This window comes from Suncus etruscus, chromosome 3, assembly GCF_024139225.1.
Source record: "Suncus etruscus isolate mSunEtr1 chromosome 3, mSunEtr1.pri.cur, whole genome shotgun sequence".
NCBI classification, from domain to species: Eukaryota; Metazoa; Chordata; class Mammalia; order Eulipotyphla; family Soricidae; genus Suncus; species Suncus etruscus.
Window position 1 is genome coordinate 134,934,735 of NC_064850.1, and position 8,776 is coordinate 134,943,510.

Sequence of the window (8,776 nt, forward strand, 5' to 3'; positions counted from 1 at the left end):
AAAGTGGTTTCAGTTTTGGTCAAAAGGGATGACCTGAAGATTAGGGGGGGTAAGGTGCTTGTCTTGCATATAGCTAATCCCCAATGTGTGACCCCAGAACAAGAAAAACAAAGTGATATTTATAAAAAAAAAAATAGTTGTTATAGGGTAGCAAAGTATCTGAGTCCCTAAGCTTTTGCTTAGCTCTGGCTTTGTTTTCAGCACCTGCTGTTACATAGATACATTTCCTGATCCCACTTAGTTCTAATCTTGGTAAACTCTGTTAAGAACGTTTAAAATATTTCAGGTTCTGAGAGCTGATTTCCTCTGGCGAATATGAAGTTTTTTCATATAGTATCTGAAAACATTTAAAATACATTAATACATGTAAAATATTTAATAAGCAATGGCTTTTTAAAGCTGATGGTGAAAGTGTGTTGTTTGTAATGTTCATTTGTTGCTGGATTCCAGATAGGACAATAAACTTTATAAACTCAGTGTTTAATAGTTTATGATAAGACCTGTTGTCTGTCTAGATACCTAAAGTTGTCATAGGCTTTAAAATCCATACATGTGTAGTTTTGCGATGGCTGTCATAGAGTACATACGTGGGGGGAAGGAAAACTGGGGACATTGGTGATGGGAAATGCCCTCATGAAGGATGGGGGTGTTGGACATTGTATGATTGAAACAGGGCCAATCATGATCAACTTTGTAACTTGTAAGATGATACCAGTTTATCAACCCCAAACAAAGGTGTTCCTTCAACTTCCTCCTTCCCTAAACCTCTTCTTTTGGAAAAGCCCACCTGGATTACTCAACCTTCCCCTTCCTGGTATTGGGAATTGTTTTGATTAAAGAAAGGGCTGTTCTCAGTAGAACTTTACCTTGCAAGCATCCTGTCCATAAAGCATCCCATCCATAATGCATCCCATCTTTTAGGGATGTTGGGTTTGGTATCCCATATGGTACCCGAGTCTGCCAGGAGCTCTGAGCAGAGTTTTCTGAGCTCAGTAACCCCTCAGCACCGCCAGGTGTGACCTAAAAAAATGTGGGGGCTATTCTGGCTTGAAGCTGAGACAGAGAGCATGAGGCAAAAGACCATGGACACAGTGCCATGATCATCCTTTGCTGTCAGGCTTGGTTGATTATTTCTTCTCTCCTACCCTACTTCTTTAAACCCAGCTGTATAGGGTTTAGAAATATGGTGCCTGGGGCAGTCTCACAACTCATGATTTTTATTTTACAGTAACAGTCTCATAGTGATTCAACTAAAAAAATAATTTTTATCCTTTTTTAAAATTAAGTTTAAATACATTTTCCTTGTTACTTTTGTTAAGTTTAAATACATTTTATTCTAGAATTTTATTTTGGTGGAGCCAAGAATCAAGACCCAAGGCTGCTTCCTCAAATGTGCAACCATCGAGTAAATTGGAAACTAATACATTCGCAGTATAGTATTAGATTATTTAGAATGTTGAGTACTCTTGTTACTCAAACATCAGCTGAGCACTTAGAATATGGACATCACTTTGTTTTCAAGTGAAAGTTTTGGATGTTATTTTTATAACCACTCTTACAACGATTATGTGTGTGTTGAGGAGATGAGCTTTGCAGTTATGTGTATAGTTGTTATTCACACATTTAAAAAGTGAGACTTCATTTCTTTAGTCTCAGCCATTTCTCTGTCTTATCTCCCTAAGAGTATGTAACTGTTTTAAGGCTTTGTTTCTTAATTTTATTTATTTATTTGGTTTTTGGCCCATACTCGGCGGTGCTCGGTTTATTCCTGGCTCTGCACTCAGAAATTGCTCCTGTCAGGCTCAGAGGACCATATGGGGTGCCGAAAATCAAATCCTGGTCCGTTCCTGTTCGGCTGTGTGCAAGGCAAAACTCCCTACCATTGTGCTATTACTCCGGCCCCTGGTTTATTAATTTTAGATTTAATGAACAATGTTTGGGGCCAGAGTAGTGGCGCAAGCGGTAAGGTGTCTGTCTTGCCCATGCTAGCCTAGGACGGGACCATGGTTCGATTCCCCTGGCGAGGATTCCCCAAGCCAGGAGCGATTTCTTTTTTTTTTTTTTTTTTTTTTGGTTTTTTTGGGTCACACCCGGCAGTGCTCAGGGGTTATTCCTGGCTCCAGGCTCAGAAATTGCTCCTGGCAGTCACGGGGGACCATATGGGACGCCGGGATTCGAACCGATGACCGATGACCTCCTGCATGAAAGGCAAACGCTTTACCTCCACGCTATCTCTCCGGCCCCCTGGAGGAGCGATTTCTTGAGCGCATAGCCAGGAGTAACCCCTGAGTGTCACCAGGTGTGGCCCAAAAACAAACAAAAATGTTTGAGGTTAGTCTTGCACCTTCCATTGTATTGGTATGAAAAACAAAATGCTTTGTGAGAATCATGGAGGATAGGCTGGGAAGCCTTATTTATTGATAATTGGTATAGTTTTTGTTTCCTTTTTTGTTAGTAGCAAATATTTATTCCAAGTGTTAATGTCGCAAAGGACTAATATAGCAGTCCACCTTGATATTGATATCTTTGTTCTCAAGAAACAAACATACTTTAATTAGATGCTTGGGGAAAAAGTAAGGAAGCTCATTTAAAAAAAAAAAGAATTCAACAATACAAATTTTGATTTTGTTCAGTTTCGAAAATAGACAAAGTCAGTGAATATTTCTAAAATTCTAAGAGTTCCAAATTCACCCTGAATGTTCTTAGAAAATTAAAGTTAAAAATGGTTCCGATTGCAAAAATAGTTCTGGTAGAAATTTATAGCAAGTTACTGGTTATAAATAATTGTTTTTCTTTTGGAATTTGGAAATGGCTTCTTTGACCAGTGCCTTAACTTTTTTAAGTGTTCAGAAAATGTAGTGTTTTTCATTTCTCATCAGTTTGTTTTGAACCACAGTTGAGGAAAGTATAATTAATATTAACAATAAATTCCATATTTTAAAGTATTTACTGATAATTAGAATTCAGTAGTATCTTAGACTTAAAACTTTCTCCTATAGTTTTTTCAGTATTCTTTTACTGGAGAACTAAAACCTTGTGTTACTTTTTTCCTAGAAATAGCTATATTCACTCAAGATAACAAAATATGGGATGTTTTTTAAAATGTGGTGCTTTGCAAGTTCATTTGAGAACTCCTTTTTATGTTCTGAGATCAGTATAATTGTCAGTTATCTAATGATATTCATCTGAATTGAGCTTAAAATTTTCTGGGAGTAAAATTTAAAATTTACATATGAGAATTGCAGTGATTGTACAGTACAGCTGGTAGGGTACTTGCTTTGTCCTCAGCTATCCCAGGTTCAGTCCTGGCACTGCATATGGGCCCCTGAGTGATTCCAGAGCTGAGAGCCCAGGGGTAAGCCCTGCCAAATTTGCCACCTAGGCCCTCAAAAAAATTCGCTGGTGAAAGAGAAGCATTTAACAGAGCTAAATAAAGAGGAAAGAAATACACATTTTTTAAAATTTACCTTATCACCAATACCTCATTATACACAACTTGCTTTCAATGGCTTTTAAAACTCGGGCAGAGTGAAAATAAACTAAAAAAAATTCTTTACTAATTCGTGGTGATGTTTAAATTTAACAAGTGAGAAAATAAAATATTTGGAGAACATTTCCTGTCATAATTCATATGGAAATGTACCTAGTGTATTCTATTGTCCTCTATTAAGTCTTATAACCAGAGTTAAAATAAGACCTTTTTTTGTTTGTTTTGGGGCCACACCCGGTGACGATCAGGGGTTACTCCTGGCTCTACGCTTAGAAATCACTTCTGGCTTGGGGGATCATATGGGACACAGGGGATCAAACCCAGGTTCGTTATGGGTCAGCTGAATGCAAGGCAAATACCCTACTGCTGTACTATCACTCCGGGCCCCAAAATACGACACTTTTTTTTTTGTTTTTGTTTTTGGGCCACACTCGGTAACGCTCAGGGGTTACTCCTGGCTATGTGCTCAGAAGTTGCTCCTGGCTTGGGGGACCATCCAAGGCTAGCGCAGGCTCGACACTTTTTTTTAACAATAGAAAACAACTGTTACAGGAGATTCTGATTACAACTGGGTAAACCAGAAAGCTTAGGGATCACTCTTGGCAGGTTTGGAGAATCCTATGGGATGTGGAGTATCAAATAAGGAAGCTGCATGCAAGGCAAATGCCCTAGCTGTTGTACTTTGACTCAGGCCCCCTGAAGGCATCTTTAAGAAACACACTGAGTGGGCCCGGAGAGATAGCACAGCAGCGTTTGCCTTGCAAGCAGCCGATCCAGGACCAAAGGTGGTTGGTTCAAATCCCGGTGTCCCATATGGTCCCCCGTGCCTGCCAGGAGCTATTTCTGAGCAGACAGCCAGGAGTAACCCCTGAGCACCGCCGGGTGTGGCCCAAAAACCAAAAAAAAAAAAAAAAAAAAAGAAACACACTGAGTGAGGGTGTATGTGGGCAGTCACTAGTGACCTCGGCCTGGCAGTGAGTTGTGTGGGGTCGGGCCACTCCTGCTGTTAAGGCCATGGCTGGGTGCTCAGGCCTTAGAGTTTTGGAGGTCGGCCCCGGGTCCTCAAGTGTTCCTGTGGCTGGGGGAGCCTGTTTTTATATGCATTCTGGCAGTGCCTGGCCCAGTGGATCCTAAAAATAAGAATTTTTGTTTTGTTTTGTTTTTTTGGGGTCACACCTGGCAGCGCTCAGGGGTTACTCCTGGCTCTGCGCTCAGAAATCGCCGGGCAGGCACGGGGGACCATATGTGATGCTGGGATTCGAACCACCGCCTGTCTGCATGTAAGGCAAATGCCTTACCTCCATGCTATCTCTCCGCCCCGAAAATAAGACTTTTTTTAACCAATTTAATTGACTTTTGGAAGTTACTTGATTAGCAAGAGAAATTAATTGAACTTTGTGCAGTAGGTACTATTAAATTCTTTTATATGTTTTTTGGAATATGAAAGTGGATATAAAAGTACTTTTTAAAGTTTAAAGGAAGGAAAGATAGTATGAAGGAAGAAAGGAGGGAGGGAAGAAAAGAGGTGGGAGAGGATAAGTGGGAGGGAAGAAGGCATCAGGGAGAGTGAGAGGGAAACTGTTGACATTGTTGGTGAGAAATGGGCACTGGTGAAGGTTGTTAAACATTGCATGCTGTAAAAATCATGAACAACTTTATCTGTGAAAGAAAAACCTGTACTACGAACAACCAATTTAGAAAGTATGCATTCTGAGTCACTAAGAATAGTTACATCTGCCACAGCAACTCCCTAATTACTACAGTATAAAGTTTTTTATTGCTTCAAAATTTTACCAAACCTAGAACCATTAATAATGAGCAAAAAATATTTTAACTGTGATATCAATGATTGGTGCACTAACTCTTACATTTGTTTAGGTAATTTTTTTGTTTTTGGTTTTTGGGACACACCTGGCAGCGCTCAGGTGATTACTTCTGGCTCTGCAATCAGAAATCACTACTAGCAGACATGGGTGGGGGGAACCATAAGGGATGCTGGGAACTGGGTTCATCCTGGGTTGGCCACGTGCAAGGCAAACGCCCTACCGCTGGCTGTGCTATCTCTGGCTCCTAGATAAATTTTTGTTTTGTTTTGTTTTGGGGCCACACCCGGTGACGCTCAGGGCTTACCTGGCTATGGGACATCCGTGGTTCCTCCTAGTTTAGCGTGTGCAAGGCAAAGGCCCTAACGCCTGTGCCAACACTCCGGCCCCTAGGTAAATTATTTTTATTAGAATTCATTCATATGATTTGCACTCTTGTATGCCTGAATGATTTTTTACTTCAAAGGCAGAATGACTTATAATATTGTATACTTATATACTTGAGTATAAGCCAGGTTTTTTGGTACAAAATTTGTGCCGGTCTTGGCTTATTATGCTCAGGGTCATACAGGTTTGGTTTGATGTGTGTGGCACCGAATCAAATGCATGTAGTCTCCAGTCATCTGCTGTCTGCTGGAGGGGGCGGTGCTTCAGCTCAGTCACAAGTCCCCACTGAACTGAAGAGGAAGGCGGCTGAACTGAACTGTTTGCCACTGAACTATTTAACCCACAATATTCTGCGCTTTGTATGAGACTGACAGCAGTAATGATGATATCTACGAACTCAGTGATGATGACAATGTCTATGCTGATACCCTCACATCAGATACAGCTGAAGCTCTGTATGGACATACAGATGAGGAGGAGAAAGAATCCAGTTTTGAAGGATTTAGCTTATGATTTAGCTTGATTACCTGTTAAGCAATGATTTTCTGCACTTTATTTAAAATTTTAAAGCTATTGTTGCTAGTTTACAGTTTTTCTTTAGCAATAAATATTGAAAAACATTTAACCTACTGATTCCTCAATTATTGTAATAATTATTGTACTCGGCTTATACTCGAGTCACTGTTTCCCAGTTTTTAGGGTAAAATTAAGGGGTTTGGCTTATATTCGAGTATATATGGTAGCTGAATACCTAAAATACTATTGTGGCTCACTACAAAAAGTCTGACATGGGGCCCGGAGAGATAGCACAGCAGCGTTTGCCTTGCAAGCAGCCAATCCAGGACCTAAGGTGGTTAGTTCAAATCCCGGTGTCCCATATGGTCCCCCGTGCCTGCCAGGAGCTATTTCTGAGCAGACAGCCAGGAGTAACCCCTGAGCATCACTGGGTGTGGCACAAAAACAAACAAACAAACAAAAAAAGTCTGACATGTTAATGATAAAAATACTCAATAGTGGCCGGAGTGATAGCGCGGTGGTAGGGCGTTTGCCTTGCATGTGGCTGACCCAGGATGGACTGTAGTTCGATTCTCCAGCATCCCATCTGGTCCCCCAAGCCAGGATTGATTTCTGAGCGCATAGCCAGAAGTAACCCTACTGAGCATCAAATGGGTGTGATCCAAAAAAATAAATAAATAAACCTCAAAAATGATAGAAACTGTAAAAAAAAAGAACAGTTCACTGGGGAATAGCTAAGCTTTGTTATTGCTGAAGAATTAACTTGTATTCTTTGTATATATTTCTATACTTTGAGAAGTTTTTTTTATTTTGACTTAGAGAGGTGGGTATATTTTTGTTTTAGGTACTCAATACTAATGCATTGCAGAGGCTTACTTCTGGTTCTGTGCTCTAGCAGTGATGGCTAACCTTTTTGAGCCCGAGTGCCCAAACTGCCGCACAATGCCCGGTCCTCCCAATGGCCAGTTCGGCTCTTTTGCCAAATGAGCTGCAAAGCAGACACACATTCGCCTCCCGCCGCACTGCTTATCTTAATTGCGGACCCCTTCCCGCGTGCCAGCTGCAAGGCCTTCGCGTGCCACCACTGGCACTTATGCCATGGGTTCACCATTGAGAATAGGGTTTCTCCTGACAGTGCTCAGGGAACCAGATGTGCTGGTGATGGAATCAGGGTTGGTCATGTGAGGGCATGTACTCTGTCTTCATCCAAGACTTTTAGAAGTTATTCCTATCTTCCACGATACATAAAAATACCCCAAGAAAAAAAAGAGTGTCCCTTTTTTTTGGGGGGGGGGGCAATACTCGGCAGTGCTCAGGGCAGTGCTCCTGGGTCTGTATTCAGGAATTACACTTGGCATGCTTGGAGAACTATATGGGATGCTGGGGACTGAACCCGATGTACAATGTGTATTCTTTAAATACCCTAAAAAGTATTCTTCTTGTACTTCATTTGACTAAGGACAAAATAAAACCTTCTGTTGAAAATAAACAGGAAAGTTGGACGGTAAATTGACTTACTCATTCTTCCTTTTCTTATTTATTCCTTCTTGATTCCTTTCTCTCCTAGGGGCTTAATGTTCACTCACTTTACAAATACTCATTGATTCTGTTTTGTTAAGTGTATATTGTTGCTTTGCATTTTGAGACTTTTTTTTTTTGTTTTGATTTGGTTTTGGACAATACCAGCGATGCTCAGGAGTTACACTTGGTTATGCACTCAGAAATCACTTCTAATTTGGAGGACCATATGGGATGCAGGGGATCGAATTCAGGTCCGTCCTGGGTCAGCCAAGTGCAAGGCAAACACCCTACAGTTGTGCTATCGCTGGGGTCCCAAGAGACTTTTATTTTTAATTGTAAATATGTAATTGGCTTTACAGAGGTTTGAGTTAGTGGGGGATATAATTACATATTCTGTGAATTGACACATAATAATCTTTGACGTTTGGGGGAGGGGCCACACCTAGGAGTGTTCAGGGGCTACTCCTAGCTCTGAGTTCAGGAATCATTTCTGGCAGGCTCAGGGGACCATATGAATGCTGAGTGGTTGAATCTGAGTCGGCCACAGCAATGCAAATGCTCTACCCACTGTAATACTATACTATCTTTTTGGCCCGCCCTTTGATGATTTTTCTCTATATTCCTTTTTACTCATAACTCTAGAACTTGCAATTAAGACTCTAAACTTCGGGGCCGGGAAGGTGGCGCTAGAGGTAAGGTGTCTGCCTTGCAAGTGCTAGCCAAGGATCAGGACTGCGGTTCGATCCCCTGGTGTCCCATATGGTCCCCCCAAGCCAGGGGCGATTTCTGAGCTCATAGCCAGGAGTAACCCCTGAGCATCACACAGGTGTGGCCCAAAAACCAAAAAAAAAAAAAAAAAGACTCTAAACTGCTTTTAGGACCAGGGAAGTAATTCAGTAATAGAACACTTGCCTTGTATGTCAGGTATTAGTTTGATCCTGACTTGGCAAGGGTGAGGGGAAGAGAAAGTCAGTGATTCTTACTAGGATTTTCAAATTTCAGTTAATATGTTCACTACAATAAAAGATTCTTTAACCTC